Source organism: Dysidea avara, chromosome 4 (assembly GCF_963678975.1).
Source record: "Dysidea avara chromosome 4, odDysAvar1.4, whole genome shotgun sequence".
NCBI lineage: Eukaryota > Metazoa > Porifera > Demospongiae > Dictyoceratida > Dysideidae > Dysidea > Dysidea avara.
The window spans coordinates 3,596,980-3,618,747 of record NC_089275.1 but is presented as its reverse complement, the minus strand read 5'-3'; the positions used below and the strand labels follow the sequence as shown (position 1 = coordinate 3,618,747).

At 38.2% G+C, this 21,768-nt stretch overlaps 1 protein-coding gene across 1 annotated transcript in view; it reads right to left on the bottom strand.

Annotated features, from left to right (window-relative positions):
- LOC136254774 (uncharacterized) overlaps window positions 1-17,427 on the bottom strand; it is a 41,397-nt gene extending 23,970 nt beyond the window's left edge. The window contains exon 1 of the mRNA XM_066047519.1: window positions 17,145-17,427. The gene's annotated coding sequence lies outside the window, so the exon portion shown is untranslated. The remainder of the gene's footprint in view (window positions 1-17,144) is intronic.
- Window positions 17,428-21,768: the final 4,341 nt, after the last annotated feature.

Below are 21,768 nucleotides of genomic sequence, written 5' to 3'. Positions count from 1 at the left end.
GAAGAAGCTACCTTGTAGAGGGTTCAGCTGTGAAGTGATCACCTAGAGAGAGTTCAGCTAGAAAAAAATCACCCAGTAGAAAGTTCAACTACAAACAAACCATCCTGTAGAGAGATCAGCTAGAAACAAGCCACCTGTAGAGATATCAGCTACAAAGAAATCAACTTGTAGAGTGTACAACTAGACACAAGTCACCTGTAGAGAGATTAGCTAGGAGAAGTTACATTGTAGAGAGATCAGCTAGAAGAAATCACCTTGCAGAGAGTTCAGCTACAAAGAAACCATCCTGTAGAGAGTTCAGCTACAAACAAATCACCCTGTAGAGAGTTCAGCTACAACCACATCACCCTGCATAGAGTTCGGCTACAAAGAAACCATCATGTAGAGAGTTCAGCTGCAAACAAATCACCCTGTAGAGAATTCAGCTACAAACAAATCGCCCTGTAGAGAGATCAGCTAGAAGAAGTCACCTTGTAGAGAGTTCAGCTACAAAAAACCACCCTGTAGAGAGTTCAGTTGCAAACAAATCACCTTGTAGAGAGTTCAACTATAAACAAGTCACCCTGTAGAGAGATCAGCTACAAAGAAAGCACTGATCTTGTAGAGAGTTCAGCTACGAAAAGATCACTGTGTAGATAGTTTAGCTATACGAAGTCACCTTTAGGTGAGATGCTGAATTAAAACAGCAGTCACCCTAATAGAACAGTCACATGTGCATAGCTGTATATATGCCATAACAAAAAACTAAAAAAATATTAATTTAAAAATGAAGTAGGGATCCAAGCAATACATGTAGTGAAACAAGAAATATTACAGCATAGCTCAGTGAGAAAATACCTACTTTGGCATTGAACAAAATAATTGTTGAAACATGCCAATGTTTCTCACAGAGCTATGCTGTTACCATCATCCATCACTCGTTTTACTACTTTTTAACGGTTGGAGCCCTACTTCAATTTTAAATTAATTAATTGATGACTTTTCATGGTGATTTAAGTCATGATAATGACAGCTTTGACAATGACTGGGTATCATGACTATTTAGAGCAATTGAGTTTCTGTGAAAATTGGATATGTGCCTCTGTTGAGGGTCCTGTGGTCCCATCATCTACTGTCCCATTTCATGCACAAGTATATAGTAGTAAAAATATCTCAGTAAAAACTATTGTCTTTACAAGTTCGATTCCTGGGGTTGGAGGGATTTTTTTCCTTACTTTGGCCCCTTTTCTGTTACACCTTTTCAGCTATAAGTCACTAAGTCTAAGTCGTTGAAATTAGGTTAGGTAATCCTAAGGCTGCAGCACATGTTGCTGCAGACCTTCAGTGCTGGTCACTGTAAAGCATTAATACAATACAATACAATAATACAATTGAAATACTAATTAAATAAATACTGAAGCATTTTCAAAATACAGTTTATTGGAAGTCTCATGCATCATTTTAAGTATTTTGGGGGTCACAGGAGATGCCTCAGGGTTTTTATGAAACACCTATGTAAGACCCCATGCATAACAATGTTGATGGATAAAATGAGATAAATAATCAGTTGTTTAGGTTACACACCACATATGTCACTTGTAGCTACAGTACAGTACTTACAGGTGAATAGTATACTGTCAGTGTGTTAATACAAGGGAATAAAAAGTGGATACTGAGTTCAAGGTTTCGTTAACAGTGATAGAAACATACTTAAATATTTCTACCCACAATAAAGGTGAGTTGATCTACGTAGCATCATGTGGCTACATAGCTAGGCACTTAATATAATATATAATAGACAAGCAACCTGTGGAGAGTAGAATCTGGCCACACAAGAATATGATTGGTTAGAAATGCACATGAAACAAATTAGATATCTGTACAAATGCATTATAAATATTTTCTGATACAATATTAGCAACAAAAACGCAGTTGGAAACACAAACACTCAGTCAGTCAGTCAGTTACTTAAAGGCTGACCTTGCTAACTGCCAGGGAAATAGCATGCACCAGTAGCCAGCTATGGTTTGCCAGACGAAGAACGTGCACCCCTCAACTACATGATCAAGGATCGCAATAGGGAAAACTTAAAACTGCACTAAAGCCAATGATGAATTGTTTGATTACTAGACTGATGCAACTTTTCTGATAGCACAGAAGCCAATCATTGACAAAAAGTTATGGTGGTGGGTTCCACGTCACCTCAGCAACTGAAAAAACACAAAACAACGGGTGTTATACACGTACCATGGTCAACATTTCAAATGAATTTCTTCATTTCTTCTCATTCTTTTGGTAACACCTTAAGTAGCTAAAGTCTTTGAGCAGGCTGTAGGACCAGGTGTCCTACAGACCTTCAGCACTTGTGCTGTAAAGCATTAATAAAAAATAAACAACTAAATAATGACTTAATAAGGTGACTCTTATAGCCAGGGGATTGAATACCTCATATCTGGTTTCTTATGAGAAGTATTCCAAAAACCTCTGGTAGATAAGACTTATACACAATCTGGCATGATCAATTCATCAATATTGGAAGTACAAATGTTTCATAAAGTGTTTGGTTTAACCGACCTTAGTTTACATTTGAGCACAGTTGAGACATAAGATCAGGAGCAATATCATGAAGCTCATTTTGTTGGATAGTGGGGAAACAGCCAACAGAGAAACTTGGGAAATGCTCAACAGTAAAAAAGGTTTCCAGTAAACACAGTTATTGGGAGATGAGCCATAAGGCCACTCCAAATAAATTCTCTGTTTCCTGTCCACCACCCACAACTGGTTACCGTCAGCTCTAAATATTCTGTTATTCCGTATTCTTCCATTATTTTCTTGCACACTGTACAGGCTCAGTAAAAGCCATCTTGAAACAGTGTCAGGTCACATGTCAGCAGTGCTAACAAGTTGGCAGTTTGTGTGATATTTGCAATTTAAAAAGTACAAGCTTAATTAAGGTTACGGGAGCGACTGTCAAACAAAAAATTTATTACGTAATTAAGGCGGGCTTGGTGTTGTTGTGTTTTGTATCAGCTGGTAACAGGCTTAAATTGTTGGGAGAATAATAGCGTGCTGACTGGACAGTTACAAGGTACAAGAAAACACACGTAACAGTACAAGATAACATAGATACAACACACTTAGCAACTGGTGCACCTGTAAGCGCATGCGTAGTTTTGCTGACTAATGGCGATATTTTCCTGAACCAAAAATCAGGACTGTCAAACTAGTTATTAACATTTTGTATAAACAGACTACTAGTCTGGCTTCTTGTCTAGGTCCTGACGGAGCCATTTGTTAGAAATAATGTTTCTAGTGTTTGTGATATCAATTTAAAAATTAATTTTGTGACCACAGTGTCTTGCTTTAGGCCATATTGTAGTCATATTTCAGCAACTATACACATTATTCACAAATCCTCTTGTCAGTCCCTCACAAGTGATGTTCTTCAAACCTTAGAATTGTTAGTAAGTTCTCATGGTTCTTCATTGGTCTGATTTTTGGTTCACAGTTTTCACTGTTTGGCATGGGGACAACTCATGTTTCCATAACAACATTTGAATTCCATGTCGATTTATAGAATGCATAAATATTTGATAACAATGCATTAAGAAAAATCAAACCCCTAATCATGAAAAATGATCGATAGTGTACATGTGGGGTTTACAGTATCCCGTAACCTTAAGCATGCTTTTATGCAGCTTTTTATGGTTGTGCCAGACAAATAATGGATTGAATATCTGTCAATCTTATAATGGTAATGGACTAGTGTTTTCTAGTACAGGTATAATGTTCTAGTAAAGTTCTAGTTCTAGTTCAGTTTCCAGAATTATTTAAAGTTAGTATTAGTTCTAGTATTCATGCTTTAAAACAATATTTTAGATAGTATTAGTTCTAGTATACCTTGTTAGAAACATTAATAGTTCGTATTAGCTCTAGTAGCGTAAGTCATCAATTATCGACCACTACCTATTATTGACCACTAGGCTACACCAATCATCGACCAGTAGTATCCAAATAATTACGTGATTTTACGAACACACAAGTTAAGAGACTGTTGAACTTGTTCTCCCTTCGGACTATTCAGCGCTCTTACGATGTCATAAAGACTAGAAATCAAACATGGAAAGGCACCAAGCATAGTGGCATTGAACTAGCACTACAAGCTGATGAATCGCCTGGTAATACTGAAAGGTGATGAGCTTCGCAATGAACGTGGTTTTGTTGAATGAGACGTGGTGAATGAAGCAGAAGAACTACATGGTGTTGTACTAAATACATAATTCTCGGTGGCTGAAGCACAGACAAAACCTGAATGGCCCTCATTCACGATAAAACTAGCCCTGGAGAAGATAAATCTTGAGGCTCTGATGATAAATTGGCAAGATTGCCATGGGACTGAGAAAACAGGTAGAGAAGTAGCTATAACAATCCATGACAGTTAAGAAAAATCAAAAAGGGGGTAATAAATGATCTTGTGAGAAGATTAGTAGTGCATATTGTCTGAATGTCTCGCTAGCTAGCGGCTACATTTCTGTACAATGTGATCTATTTTTGTTGTTGTGATCATTCTGCATATACATCATGAATATTTTATATGTTTTAGTGGTAATTTTAGAAGGTGAAAAAGAAGAGAAGAGGAAAAAGAAGCTAAGAAATAATCAGGAGAGGTGCGAGACAAAAGAAGGCAAAGTAAAAAGGAGGGAAGTAGCTAAAGCGAAAGGAAAGGAAATTTCAGAGATCTGCAAAATAAGCTGAAGACACCACTGGTGTCTGAGCCATACTTAACTCAGAAATGGTGAATATGATGACATTGACAGTGATTACAATTGCTAAACGGGCAGATATCCAAGTTGAGACATGGTGTCTCATCTACGTATTGCATTCAATAGAAAGTTGATGAGGGAATGGGTGGACTGTATGCAAACTAGTGGATGGACCACTAGCTAGTGTTTACAAGTTGATTATGGCCTACATGTACATGTGTGAAGTATTATGTGAATGTACGTAAAAACTATCTAACTTACTGTGTGAATATCTCTTGAACAGAATGTTCAATTTGATTCATTTTTTAGGTGTAGACCCTTGTCATGTTAGTGGTTAAGTTGTTAACATAGTTGTATGACTTGATTAAATTCATAGCAAGTTATCATCCATTTCCTGGAATTGGTCGATATAATTGACGTAAGTCGATAATTGATAGGTCGATAATTGATAGATGCACGCCATTCACTATAATTGACACTATTCTTGTATACTTTAGATTGTGGGGTAGATTTTCATAGTGTGTGTTGGGAGATAACAGATGCAGCTCCATCGAAAATTTCACTGCTCTACGATGTTGGATGCCAGAGTTATGGCGCATTAAATCTTAGGTGGTCGATAATCGATGACTTACACTATCTATGGCTGAAACAATTGTAGTTAGTACTATAGTACCTGAAGTTTAGTAAGTATTAGTTATAGGACAGTACTGATGCTAAGAATATAAATACTTTGTCATACTTATTCATTGCTTTTACAAAAAAAATTGATCACTAACTAGGTGTATTAGAATTATAGTTTAGTTCTAGTTCGTAGAACTAAAAAGAAAAGGCTGTACTAAAACTAATTTTAGTTCTTGTTTTAGTATACTAGAAAAACACTAAAATGGACCACCTGTATGTCTGAGTCTAGGACTGGAAACAGAATTTATTTGGAGTGGTATAATGGAAGCAGATTGTATCAAAAAATACCCATTAAGAATTAAGGTGGCACTCAAGTAATAATAAAAAAAGTTAATTGAACAAGTGGTCATGGTGAACAAACCAGAAAACCATAAATGTTCCAAAACTGATTAAGGAACTAACTCCATCAGACTGCTGGGCTACTACTGTTGTCATATGTAACTTATTCATGTCTATAAGGCTTCAGTTTGTCAAAACTTAGCATATTCACTAACAAACAGCAAAACTTAGCGTATTGTGATTACTGCTATACAATGTGCACTCTGGCCAGCTTAATAGTCTCAGTATTCAGCTTATTTCTTCAAAATTACGTGCCACAGGCCATCAAAATTTGGTACAGGCATCAGGAAAGCGTGTAAAAAGGCTACAAACAAAATTTTCAAGATCTTTGTTTCCAGGGCATGTTGTCCTGTGCAAATATGTAACTGTTTTGTACCTATGCATAAAAGGACTCTGTCACATTGTTCTACAAAGTAAGACATGTTGTAACTAAAGCAGTTAAGCTAGACTTCTCAATTCTCACAATTTGGTCATGAGACACACGATTTCAGCCTTGATGTCACAACCGCTTGCTGATCTTATGATTTTCAACAAACTTTCCCAAGGCATGCTAAAACTCCTGGATTTAAGTCCCAAAACATCTTGTACCAGGTATCACATGATCCTTTGATTAGAGCAGTGAGGCACCTCCGTATTTTGGGCTGGAATTTTTGGCGGTTTTCCATATTTTTGACTGCATCACGAGTGAATAATGATGTTAAACATTACTAAATTCAATGAACTGAGCATTGTTTTGAAGGTGAAATCCTTTGGGAAAGGATTCAGCACGCATTTAAGGTAAAATCCTACCAGTGACGTTATTACAAATGTCTATTGCTTAATTTCATTTGTTGTGAGGTACACTGTGCGGAGAATCTGTGCTGAACATTGAATTCACTGCTGGATACTGAAGAAATGAGAGATGATTTTGCCAATGAGTGAATTACTGCTGAACTAGTGCCTCATAAGTTGAAAGACTGATATCACGTGATCCAACAATGGAGAGCTAGATTCTTATCATAGATTAGGCTACGCTATAGCATAGAGATATTATAAACAGCAGTATTGCACTCACATAGCTGGCTAGCTGAGCCTTCTAACAATTTTTTTGTAACAAATGGTTGTGCATGAACCCCATCACAAAGATGGTAGGCTTCACAGCTGCATGGGGGATAGGTGGCTGACTTTCTCGCGACCACGTCTGCTTCCAGGTTGAGAGGTCTGGCTAAGCGCTCCATTGTAGAGAAATAAGACAGGCATACATCCTTGAAAGGAAGTCATGCTAGCCCACAGAATTTGTCTGGTAATCTAGGTAGTGTTAGGTTGCTTCAGCCATTTTTATGTCTGTGACGTAAGTTTGGGATACAAACTCCTGTAGAATTTCCGCCACTAGAACAGAAGTTATTAGTGATAAAATTAAATTAAGCCGGTGTGTGACAACATGCATCTGCTTGATGGAAATCGTATGGCCTCACCATAATTACTTAATTGTGGGCCACCTTATTAAGTTCCTGTTACATCCTGTAGTAGAAAAAGGCCCAACTGTGGGAAAGATTCATGATTACTCAGGTAAACTAACCCTTTACCCAACTTAGAGTAGGCATTATTTATTTTCCCCAGCTAGATTGGAAGCGCCCTTTCTATAGCGCATATATCATCTATGATTCCACACACCGATGCATGCCAAGTGCTGCAAGGGGGTGCCACCATAGATTATATTACGTCACGTAGGTACGTGCTGTAGGGAGATCTTCGACTGCAGTCAAAGTCTTGACCAGCCGAAATTTCACTTTGACCTGGTCCTAAGAGTACCCCTTTCAATTTTTGACCGGTGAGTCATTATTTGATATTGCGGGTCTGAAATTTTTTAACCTTAACCGTTGACTTGGCACGAATTTGGTGGCCTTGACCTTTGACCGCGGTCGCAGATCTACCTACAGTGAGTGCCTGTATGTCACCCTGCCCTTGTGCTGCACAACAAGGGTGTAGGAACCAGGGGGGCCAGGCCCCCACACTATTTTCAAAAGCATGTTTTGGCCCCCTCACTTTTTGGGCCAAGTAGCCAAAGCTACACACACACACACACACACACACACACACACACACACACACACACACACACACACACACACACGCACGCACGCACACACACACACACACACAGAAATACATACCTCCATACGAGAAGCCATACAAACATCATGCAAAATTACTCTCTGGGGTGTGGCATCACTAGTCCACCACAACTGTCAAGCCATTCATTGTACAGTATTAAACACAAAAAGCGCCTGTAACTTTATTTCTGTTATGCTTGCACGTGATATCTGCTGTTCAAATATTTCCTGGATCCCGTGCAGTGAGAAGTTTAAACAGTAGAAAGAGTGCCACATCCGTGGCATTATATGATGTAGAAAATATTTAACTCGAATTGAACTTGGTAACAGATCTAAGGGCAGCCTCACTGTAGTGCACAAATGTATAGGAGTTGCTGACTACCGACGATTTATAACCAGAAGACTTTGGTGAAGTAGATTTATTAAGTAGTCTAAAGAGAAACATACAAGGATGCTGAAAATGAAAGTGGCCAACTGTGAATGCAGTATGGTATTCACATGATCTACACTCAGTTTGGGAGCTCCTGCTAGAGCAGATATCCCAGTTTGTAAGGTAACAATGTTTCACTTTTCGGATAGCAACTATTAATGTTGTAATCCTTGTAGTGTGAAATAGCATAAAGAGAAGACCTTCATGTGAACATGATTTCTCACGTGATATACATGCATCGAACACATGCAGTAGGCATAGAGGAGCATAACAGCCATTTGCAGGATAGGGAGTGAAGAGATAGCTATGCAGTATAGGTGTAGGGCTATTAGCTAGTGATAACACACCCCACAGCACCTTTATATAAACGCACGTATGAACTAGGTACAGAGGAGCTGTAACAATGGGACCTCTGTGTGTGTCTGCATGGGTGTGGATCAGTTTATGGTTAACTGGTTATGGCTATATTTGGCCCCACACTTTGAAAATCGTTCCTATGCCTTTGCTGCACAACGAGGATACCAGCAACTGTCAATCTGTCATCAATAGTATTGTACAGTGGAACCTGTCTATAATGGTCACCTTGGGACTAGATATATCTGGCCTTTATATACAGGTGGCTGTTATAGAGAAAATCTGCATAAGGTGGTCAGCAGCATTTTAGTGGCTATGACCATATAAATGAGTAATTATTATTAAGAGGCTCGCGCCAACCGCAATACAGTCTGAATATTTAGTACAGAAAGGGTAAGGTGAGTCTATGAATGTTGGTTATAGCTATTGAATACGCTTAAGCAATAATTCCTGATTGATTATATAGTATTCATTGAAAGGTAGGAAGTGTGATAATTGCGCATTAATTGAAACAGTGCCGTGGTACCAGGAAATTGGCTTAACAAGCCACCATAAAAGGTAGCGACTGCTATACGAAGGAGAAAGTTATGTATACAGTGATTCATAGGCAAATTGTTGGTTGGCCGTTATACGCGTTAGACAGGTGACCGCTTAATGCAGACCACAATGCATACATTTGTATGGGAAAATATTTGGAACCTCGTGACCATGCAAGGGGGTGACACACAGGCACTCACTGTAGGTAGATCTGCGACCGCGGTCAAAGTCTAAGTCAAAGGTCAAGGCCACCAAAATCGTGCCAATTCTACGGTCAAGGGTAAAAGCTTCCAACCCACAATCGAAAAATGCTGAAATATCGTTGCTAAGTCACCGGTCAAAGGTCGAAAAAGGCTCTTAGTCACAGGTCAAAGCAAAATTTTGGCCGGTCAAAACTTTGACCGCGGTCGCAGATCTACCTACAGCGCGTACCTACGTGACACCCCCTTGCCGTTATGCAGAGGTGACCGCTTAACCCAGGTGACCGTAACACAGGTTCCACTGTATATTCAAGTGCATGAACAAAATGCGACTAGACACTATAACGAACCTTTTTCCTTGCCTTTTTCGAATACCGGATGTTATTAGACTGTTACTCTAGTTCTTCAATAGTCTCTGTTCTTACCGCTTTCTAACACACGGCCGTATTGTTGTACAGAAACGCTGGCTCTAAATGTAATGGGTAATCCACGATGGCAAATCGTCACGGGGTCAATGATATTTTGAAAAATGACTTTCACATCGTTTGATGCCCTATAAAAGGTTTTTTTTTGTTTTTTTTTAGGGTGTTAATACAGTTACAATACAAATTACTCTACAACTAAACTACAAACACAATTAATTACAACAGGGGTTTGGGGAAAGGAAAATCAGAGTCCTCACACTGCAAAGCCCAGTACCGTAAAATCATACGGGCATTGTTTGTCCATAAAGAAACTGAAAGTTGTTGTAACAAATGTTTACAAGCCTGTTTGGTTGATGCACCACTTCTGGCTGTGGTGCGTTCAGCGATGGTACGAAGGGTTTGAAGCGCAAATGGTGACCAAAAACCAAAAGTTTCTACAACAAGTGGGACAAAGTCACACCCCGCCTCCTCTACAGCATCTTGATGTCTCTGGTCCTTGGCTAACTCACCAGCTGCAGCAGCTACCCCAGCACAAGTAGAAGAAAAAGAAATGTGAGAAGGCTGGGTAGTGCTACGAACAGACACATCAAAATAAGCTGGACGACCATGCTGAAAATCAGGGTGGTACACATCACCTGGGCGAGAATTATCTTCATAAGAAACACGTTGTTCCTTCAAAACTCCTGAGTGACTCTGGGACAAAGCATGACAAACAATGTCAACTAGAGCATCATGGCGACGAATTCTCATAGGACCATGAGAACATTCTAGAAGATGGTCACCAAATTGGTCAATGGAAGTAAGACACACACATAATGGGGAAAGTGGAAATAGAGGTATTCCGAGCCACAAACGAAGGCCAACAACAAACTCAGGACCAGGAATAGCCAGAGCAAGGGAGACTTGAGGAATAGCTTTGAGCCATCCACTGCTAGTACCAGATGAGTGAGAGAGAGCAGTAAGTCGAGCACGGTTTTGGATGTTGAAAGAAGCAAATAGTTAGTCATACTGATTTTGATCTAACAGAGCCTGTAAGTCCTGCTGGGTAGCAGAGGGAATAAAGATATCAGATGTAAACCTTTCAAAGGTAGCAACAGCATGTTCTTCATTTGGAAATACTAGATCATGAAAGTCCTGGGATAGAAGATGAGAAGCCAGGAGACGAACACTATTACATGAACCCAAAAAGGCCGCAGCAGTGGAAGAAAAGGATGAGCGCAAGCCCAGACCCCCCAAGCGAAATGGTAAAGTGGCTTGGCACCAAGAATCATTAGGAAGACTACATTGTATTATGCGACTTAAGGGTGCTCGCTGATATTTGAAGCCGTTTAAGTGCCAGCCCAGAAACCACATGCGGCTATTACATCATAATTGGCATTACTACGCATACTTGTAGTATCCGTGTTAAGTGGACATGTTTTGCACCAGAGAACAGCAACAAGTGTGAACGCACTTTTCGCTTGTAGGCAACATACGTTCGTGCCTTGTTTTCTCGAGTGATAGGGTATGCTGGTAGTTAGTATTGTAATTGTAAGCTGCTTATGTAGGGGACAATGTTACCAGCTGGAATCACAAGGCGTTACAAGCTGATGATGATGGCGTGCCTAGCGTAACCTATCCAAGAGCGACTTGGAGACTCCAGGCGGAGCAAGAAGCTGTTCCTGTGTGTGAAGAAGAGAAAACAGAGCTTTTTGTGTTTAGAACAGCGTTTATGACATGTTATTTTGAAAAGTTGGTGATTGCGGTCAATAGGAATTTGTGTGGTTATTGTATCAATAATGTTGGGCGCACGCAATCTTTACACATGTTTACTAAAAATAAAACTAGTTTTTGAGTGATACCCGTGAAGGCTTCAAAGTTTGTAGGGAGATTCGCTGATAAATTCTCCAGAGGTCTATGTTTAGATTTTGTCCGTAGCGTTATGGCTTCATGAGTTACGGCACCGAGAACATGAGGTTTTGAATGGTGTAGCACACTTTTAGTACTAACTTAAGTTCTATGTACGCTGTGTACTAATACTAAACATAGAGTTGTGAGTTATAAGCTGAAGTTTGTTCAACGTGGTTTCCAGTGCGCTACTGCGAAAAATGGAGGACTAGTTTCGATTTAAGCGCTTCATAAAGAACTACGCATAGTTATAAAATGGTATAGGCTAGAAGAATTCTGTTTGGTTTGTGTTGAAGAGAAAGAGAAGCACTTCCAACGCAAGTAGCATATGGATTCATTTTATACATTATGTGAGTATTAGCAACAATACAAAAAATGCATGTTGTATGGCTTCAAATAGCCGCGAGCACCCTTAAGCAAGATTTAAGATTAGAATCAAACTGTTCTAAAAAGGAGTGCAATATACAGAATGGCACTGTGCGCAAAAGATGAATGATCTTGCAGCTTCCAAGGCAGCTGCGTAGTAAATGAAGCTCGACTTGAGGGTCTTCTAAAATTGCAATGCTGTCTTGAGCAGCTGTAACCTTGGCTAAACGAGAGAACAAGAACTGATCGAAAAAGTTGTCAGTTCCCCAAATAGGAGATCCCAAAAGCCCCAAACCTTCACCAGCTCGGTTGATACTGGTGGGAAATTCAGGGAAAGAGTCTCCAGAAGGCCAGAATAGTTCGCACTTGGACGGATTTAAATGGAGACCAAATCGGGGACCATGAATTGAGAAAGAATCTAAAAGCTTCAGTAAGGAAGATTTCGAACCAATAAATGTCCCATCACAGATGGTTCATGGTGTAAAGCTTCAGTAAGGAAGATTTCGAACCAATAAATACAGTGTACCACAGATGTAATTTGGCTAAATCATGAAGCTTGACAAAATCAATAAACTGCAACAGAACTAAAGAAAAAAGCAAAGGGCCCAAAGGATCACCTTGTTGTACACCAGATGAGGCCATGATACGTCTAGAACCAAAATGAAGCTCAGCAGGTTGTGAGTAGCACCACTTAACCCAAGCAGAAATCTCTGGGAAATCTTCAGCAACTCGTTCGAAAAATGCAGTACGACTACATTCATTGAAAGCATTCTTCATGTCTATTTTTAACAGAGCTAAGGAAGAGTCAGAAGCATGTTGGTAAATGTAATGACGAGTAACGTGGATAGCAGTCTCCAACCCCCCAGGAATTCCAACGCCCACTTGACCGTAGGGGATAAAAACACTAGGGAGAGAAGGACGAACAGCAAGACAACATAATCGATTTGCTAGGCACCTAATTACTTCACCCACAGCAATTGGGCGGACCCCTCCACCTTTCTTTAGCAAAGCAGTCAAAGGAGCTCCACACAACCAAGGAGAAATACAAGAAGGAGCTTTTCCAGAAAGCAAATGGTTCATCAGACAGGTTAGAGAAAGAAGACAATCACGAGCGGCAGGAGCAGTGGACCCAGCAATCACATCCAACAAATGTTGAGCACGGAGTTTGGAAGCTCCAGGGCTGGTGCCCTTTGGAAATGCTCGCAAGCAAGACAAAACTATTTGAGTCATCAACTGTCAATGCAGGCTTAGAAGGCAACACACTTACATCTGGACATGGCGAAGAAGGGTGACGGTGGAGCAAATCTTCGTATGCAGAATCATCATCATGACCAACAACACCCTGAGATGAAAGGGACTGAAGAGCATTACTATATCTTCCCTCCCTAGCCCAAAACAAAGCACGAGGCTTACAATACAAACCGTGAGAAACCCCTCCACGAGGCTTAGAAACTTTGAGATCATCTAGCAAAGAATTCCAAAGGCTATGAATGCCCCCAGACTGATTCCAAATATGTAAACGGTCGAGTAAAACTCACGTTTCTTCTTTTCTATGTAGACACAATGATGATTATTGAAGACAGACTTATAAATGTATTTCATTGCATGATTTAATTCAATATTTGATAATATTATTGTAATACTCTAACAGAATGTACATTTTTTTTGAGGACTTCCAATAGAACATACATAGAATGTTCTCGAGCAATCTAGTGCTTCTATTGGTAGATCTATGAAATTACAAACGTTTGATTATAAGCAGATTTCAACTAGAAATTTCATTTATAAAGCAGAAATTAAGTGAAGTGATCAACCAAGGTAGCAATGGTTCAGTGGTTAAGGATGCAGGTGTTAGGTATGGAGGTCCCTGGTTCGAACTCTGGTGAGTTGTTTTTTTTTCCGACATTTTTTGCACACTTTTTACCCCATGGTGACTGCTCTATTAGAGTATCTTGATCCCACGATTTTATACTTGCTTGGTTTTTGCTTTATAACTTTGTCACTGTAACTCTATTGCTATTCAAACTATCAAAAGGCACTGCTACGATGATCAGCCTATCTACACACCAATTTTCAAGTTATTTCAATACTTGGCTTACCCAAGTGTTTTAACTGGGCACAGCTCACTGTTGTGTGGAAAAGCAGGAAAGAAGAATTCCACCAATTGCTTACTTTGTCTTGACTGTTTTAACAAAGCTGTTGGAAAAACTACCACTTCTTCTGGCTTGTGCTGTCTTCTATCTAAGCAAAGTGAAGCTAAATCAGCTGAACGTGATGGCCTTATCAGAGCAAGTAGCATGCAGCATATACAGCATTGTGAATTTAACTATATAATGTGCGTATGTAGGTGTGGGTGTGTGTGTTGTGTGTGTGTGCTACAAAGGTCAGCATTGTAGCCTTAATTCTCTGCATAAGAGATTATACACAATTCTTTATTTTCACAGCATATGTGTAGTCTTGTTAACACAAACTGTATTTGTCATTTGGTTGTGAAAAAAACTTTTTTCCTGACCAAATGACAAAAGAAAAAACAGGCTGTGTTGACGAGACTATTATATTATGTGTAAATGGATTTGATTTACATACTTCAATGCTTATAGGTACAATTAGTATCATCATCTGAGGAACTTCAGTCATTGATGCTACACCTGAATTTGGATTCCGCTACCAGTGTGGGTACACCAAGCCAGCAACCTTGATGACCCCTGAAGACAAAGATTGCATCATTCGTGCTGTTTGGCTGCATCATATTCTGTATCATCCCCATGCTGAACTAGAGCAACTACGCAAAGGATTTTATTCTACACTGCAGATGTAACATTTGATCCAGCTTCATGCTAAGGAAATGTGGGGATTACTAATAGCCACCAGTGAATTTAATGTTACTCCAAAGTTCCTTTGTGATGCATTTGCCATACAATATTCTCCTAACGGAAGTATATAATAGCTGTACAAAGGATTAGGCTTATACTTACATGCATGTATTACTGAATAGAGACAAGCTTAGTGGTCCAATCTCCTGAAGGGGAGGAGTAATGTAACAGAGTTCTGAACTAGCGTATGCTTGTATGCATGCATGTAGTGTATTTGGGTTGTGTTAACAAGAATAGCTGAAGAAACACATGGCCAGAGAGTCCAATTCTTGCACTGTGATGTACATGATGCCCCAACCCATTACACTTTTTATTTTGAACAGCTAATTTTTTTTGTTACCTGCTAAAAATTGACTTGGTTTTTGTAACTTTTCAAAAATCAACTCGTGTTTACAACATGCACAAACAATGGATCACCAGTTTTAGCTACTCTAATAATCAATTCAGCTTGATAATGTGCATTAAAATTGATTTGGAATTTTGTAGTGGCTTATTATAATGTTGAAGACATGAAACACTTTAATATTCATGGTTCCAAACGTTGATGTATTCAAACACAAGTCCATATAGGGTAGTCATCCTATATATCCACTGCTTCTCAGTGATTTGTTCAGGATGTTAGAGATACTGGTTTATAAAGAAAAGTGCCTTGACAGTATTGGTTAGGAATAATCAAGCCTAAAAGTGCCTCAGTACATACTACGAAATTTAAAACAATGGAATTTTTTACTGCCGTACTGACTGAATGCCTGACTCCTTTAGACAAGCACAACAACTTGACAATGGCTACGGCTACAGGCTTGATTTTTCACCGTTTGACATCACTTCGGCCCAAATTACCTGTTTCCTTCTTTGTGTCCCATTTAAATTATCTTTCAAATTGCTGGCAGTGCAAGGTGTTGATTTGCAGTAGCACTGTGTGATGGCTCCCAAGGGAATCATCTTACTTTCCCGTTGTGACTTAAGCGGGGTGCATGTGGATACAGAAGGGTGCATGTGTATGTACTTATAAAATAAAAACCACATTGTACTTATAAAATAAAAACCACATTGTACCACACCCTTAAATGATCATATCATGCTATCACATCTGACTATAAGCTCAATATGACTTTACTGCAACCAATAGTAAGCAAGACATGGCATTGAACCATGTCCTTTTAATCTGTTGTGCATGGCTCAGCAGCAAGATTGAGATACTCTAATAAAGCAGTCACGGCCACACATGTATATCATAGTTATGCTATAACAATTAGTACAACTTTTCAAACACATCTTAAGTAGCTAAAGTCTTTGAGCAGGCTGTAGGACCAGGTGTCCTACAGACCTTCAGCACTTGTACTGTAAAGCATTAATAAATAAATAAATTATAAATTATTAATTAATTAGGATTCCAGCAATTAAACAATATGAATGATAGTAGCTAGTCTATGCAGGAAGATCCCTACTTCAGCCATTGAACAGGTGGTGGTAACATGCCAATGTAGGGTTTTTTCCACATAGACTAGATGGCATCATTCATATTTTTTTGTTTCTCTACTTTTCATTGCTGGAACCCTGTTAGTTTGATAGGGATCAAAGCGCTCGGATCAGAGTAATAATATTCACATCTAGAAGGCTTCAGTTTGTCAGAACTTAGCATATTCACAGCGAGCAAACTTTAAGTGGTTGATGTATCGTAACTTTACAGAGTGTGCCCTTTCCAGCCTAATCGTTAGCACTCTCAGCATTCAGCTTAATTCTTCAAAATTACGAGCCAGTCATACCATCAAAATTTGGTACAGGCATCAGGAATAGTCCAACATGTAACAGCAGTTAGCAAATTATATATTGTACAGACACTTTACAACAACTTGCAATTCAAATCCGTAAAGCATAATTCGTGAAAACCATCTCGCTAGCTGGATTATCCACGAATTCATTTAATAGCACAATGCTACAAATACTTTGTATTCTTACCTCTTGTACTCGTCCTGTACAGTACAACAGTGATTACGACCTTAGCGCTCAGCAGGTTCTAGCTAACAATTATTTAATGGTCACATGAGCTCGCTTTTCGCTTTGGAAAATTGCAAGGAGTAGGAACGTGTCTGTACCTACTCAACCGATGGGCCAAGTGCAGTGAAGTGCTGGACAACGAGGATACCAGCAACTGTCATCAACAGCATTGTATACTCAAGTGCATAACAAATTAAAGTGACTCTGACTATAACGAACCTTTCTCGGATACAGGATTTTATTGGACTCAGTAGTGTTGCTCTGACATCTATGGTTGCTCGGTTGCTTCTTCGCCGGATGATCTCCGCTATTCTTTTACTTCTACCACACGGCCGTATCGTTGTATCTCGCGTTGTACAGAAATGCTCCGGCCGGCTGTGATGCCGAGTGATCCACGGTAGGAAATCGTCACGGATCTGGAGTCAACGATATTCGTGAAATTGATGTGTCTCTCTAGGTAAAACTACGTAAAATATTAATAGTGGTTACGCCAAAGCGCTTTGATACTGAAAATAATATCATAGATTTTAATCCATGATAGCTAGCTAATAGTAATATTATTAAGCACAACAACATTAGCTAATCTGTGTGCCTTCAAAATAATATTATCGCCAACTACCGTAATCACGGGTTGAAAGTTGTCCATCTGTAGCAATAACTTTGCCCTGATGTCATCATTAGACATAATAATTTATTTATTTCATTTTAATTAATTTTAGCTTTTTATACTTTTTATTGGTTTAACCATAAGGTAAGGCCAGGCAAACTTGATTACTTGTTTCTCATCCACAAAAATCCAGATTCAGTTTCCATGCTTGGGGGGAGGTCACTTTTCATTGTTCATTATTAAAGAAAATACCAAATCAAACAGTCTGTTACCTAAAGAACTAGTACTTACATTTTCCGAATGTTCTGAGGTCAAATTTGGCTGTGCTTGAAAATGATAACCAGCCTTCTTAGCATCAAAATAGTGTGCACGCTGGTGATTGACAAGAGCAGTAGTGAAACTAGAGGTGGCGGGGTAAGAAGGGATGTGGACGGGGATGACAAACAATCAGGTTTGTCTGGCTAAGGTGGGTAAGGGAGGCAACAAAACTTATAGGGGATGTACCACCTACAAAAACAACAATACAAAACAAGAAACACGGTAGCTAGCAAAACATTACAAAAACAAATTCAATACATAGCTAAGTTAGTAGCTAATCTACTCTACATAGCTACAAGAAAAAAAGTTAAGAAAATTATACAAAAGCTGTTTAAAAGTGGCACAGCGGGAGATGGACAAAATGTTTAATGGAATGTTCCACATAAAGATGCAATTTACAAAAAAAGGATTATACTTATATGAGTTTAGTGTATTGAACATGTCAGCAAGTTCAAGTGTGAAATAATTTAGTACCTGGTTTCACCATCTCTGTACTACATTGACTAGCAAAATTCAGCATGTACACTAATCTCCTGTTACATATCAGGAGCAGTTTAGATACTTCATAGACAGTAGCTATATGATATTGTTACTTGTAATGACGTGATATATAACTATATCCTTAGTTTTAGACCTCTAGTAGAGCAGCATAGTGTGAATGTTGTGAGAAAATCATGAAATCCACATTATTGTATATACTCCTAATGACATTCATTTTTTGATATAGTGCCATCATAGATTTGACCTATGATGATCTTTGGAGCCATTTCTGTATTTAAAATTTGACATTTTTATCCTGAGGTATTGTACATGTTAAATATGGTTCCAAATTTAAGATGTCAACCTAAGAAAGAACTTGACTTTTATTTGAAGTCAATAGCTCCGAGTCATTCAGTCATTCCACTCCAAAGTTATGATTTTTTATTAGTCATAAATTCTTTGAATTTATCTGCCTTTGGAGTGTAAATTACCAATAGGAAAGTAACTTTATAAAATTTTACAGCTAAATAATCATATCTACGGAATGAATTAGTGAGTTTCAAATAAAAGCCAAGTTGTTTCTTTCAACCAGACCCTTAATTTGAAACCATGCTATAATGGTGTATAACAATGCCTGAAGGAGATTAAGACACACACAAAATTTGACCCATTTTTGGAACTTTAAAGCTTCATAACTTTTTGATCATGGCATATAATTGCTCAAACTTTTCACTGAATGTAGCCACAGTATCTGGCTACATTTTGATACTAAGAGCAAGTTAATCAGCACAAGGAGGCAAGTGTTACATCATTTTGTTTGTTGGTATGTCAAATGTGTGGAAAAGGTACCTTTTCGCAAATCCAGTCACATATTGTGCTGGTAAGTTGATAGCTATTATTGTACAAGAGTCCATATCCTTACATATATGAACGCTTCATACAAATATTGTGAAGCTTTAAAGACTGTTTTAAGTCCATGCACGGCATTGAGGTGTTAAGAAAGTAGTAGATAATATTAAAAACAGATAGCACAGTTAAACTAACTAATCGACATATTGCTCAGTACTGAATCATGTCCTCACTAAAGGCTTGAAACACACAATAAATTATACTATAGCTACAAGGATCAAAAACATTTGCTCCTACAGTTGTAACTTTACTGTATCTATTAGGCTGAAATGTTGTTATAAATCTACTGCATGGTCTTTATTCATATCATGCAGAGCTCAGCATGTTTTGCACCATGCAAGGAGAATTCTTCCAAAATAGGTGGGGACACCAAATTGGCTTCAGTTGAAGTGCTCCAATTTCGTGTGTAGTAACCCAGGGCCAGTACAGGATTACCAAACACATGCAATAGTGATTCTATGTACAGTAACTATACATGGAAAGGTCGTGAACAGAAGATATATAATTATGTGGTTTGGCTCCAACAAAAGGAGTGTACCAGATGGAGTGTTCCCTAGTAGTAAGTGAAGTTGTTGGACCATAATAAATATGTGCCATATAGTAGAAATTTTGGTCAGTGTTGCCATGTTGTTAATAACGTTCATAGATTTATGAACCTTTTGTCTTGTTTGTGAACCCAATATAATCTATGAATTTTTTTGTCTTGTTCACATGTGAACCCGAAATAATCTACAAACTTTCTGTATATAAACTTTTGGCAATCTCAGGCTGTGACTTTTTTTTTTTTTTGCTTTACTATCCCAGAGATCCACCTATTTATAATGTGTGGGCTTGTTACATGCTGTTTTCAGAGGGTGACCATTGGTGAACTTCTTATGAACAAATTAATTTTTTCACATGAACATTTGGAGCAATCCATCTGGCAACACTGATTTGGATAGTGTATTGAATTGTCTTTTAATTCGTCAATTTTTTCTCACCAAAGCATCTTTCCAAGTATAGTTATCTATGCAATGTGTATCATCGGAGTGCAATTTTGTGTAAGTTTTCTACTATATGGTAGCTTACACATTTTAAATCAAAGCTTCAAGGTGTTTTTAACAGGTCAAGCATGCAGTATCACAAATAAGCCACATTTCATTCAGGAGTTATTAGAGCTGAAAACAATAAAGGTAACAGACATGTTTCGTTACAGAAAGAAATTGCAACAATAGCTGATTCACTCTAAAGGTTATTTGTAATTGAAAAAATGTAATATTTATACATTTTCAGACAGTTATGATCAGATACAACAAATACAAAGTTGGAGTGGTATATGATATTAGTAAATATCATTGTATTGATTAATGGTGACAGTCTGACCACTCCCACAGCAGGTGCAATTGATCATCTCTTCATATAGTACATAGAACACTATCCTGCTTGCTACTTGCTACTATCCTGCTTGCTACGTATACTTCACTTAATATCTTTTCATTCCATTACTATAGTATTTGTTGAACTAGTCACCAGACTGTATTATTAGACACATGTGGCTGGATGAATTACTCTGTGAAATAAGTAATGTATACCCCATTGGGCATGCTAACCTAAAACTGCTTAATTTATTTTTACTTTAAACATTTTAAAAGTGGGCTATAGTACTCACAAATCATTTTACATATTATGCCAAACTGATAACTGATTGTGGATGTCATTGGTACTGTGTACTAGTAGCTCTATTACTTACCATTTAACCCCATCATAGCCTGCTAACATTATAATTAGATTTGGATGAGATTATTGTTCTAAACAGACATGTATCATAGAAACAACCATCCTTTTAATATTGCACCACATGGTAGCAGTACAAAAGAGTGTTATGAAATAATGTTTTGGTTACTACAACTTATGAGTCAACTGGCATAAACCACTCCTCATTTCCTTTAAATTGTATTTTAGACATACCCTGTAGAAGGATACTTTCCTTAACATGCAATGCACAAAACAAAAAGCAGACACAGCGCAAGATAAAGATTACATAAGGTATAAAACAAAACCCAATAGTACAACTAAACAACAACACACACTAAATAGCTATATACGTACATACAAATCAAATATGATGAAAGAATTAACAGATTTGATACTGTGTATACCTATGATACATTGTTCCATAAAACAGAACAGTATTCACAAAACAGAAAAGGGGTGCACATGGCTATTGATAGATGACAGTAGAGAACAACTATTGTAGTTCATGATCTTCTCTTATTGAGGTGTCAAATATGCCAGTATAATAAAAGCATAACAGGCTGGAGTGCTATTCCAGCATATTAGGTGGATACTGCAAGCTATATATAAAATTTATGTAGATTAATTCCATTAATACTCTCAAATTCCTAATAGAGTAGTCAGTGGAAGCAACTGAGCACTCAGATACATTGTACTTAGATCAATTCTCACTAAAAGAACAGTCACTTTGTAGTGAAATACTCTAATAGAGCATTCACTGATCAAGATAGTTTTAAGAAATGTTACTATCGTAGG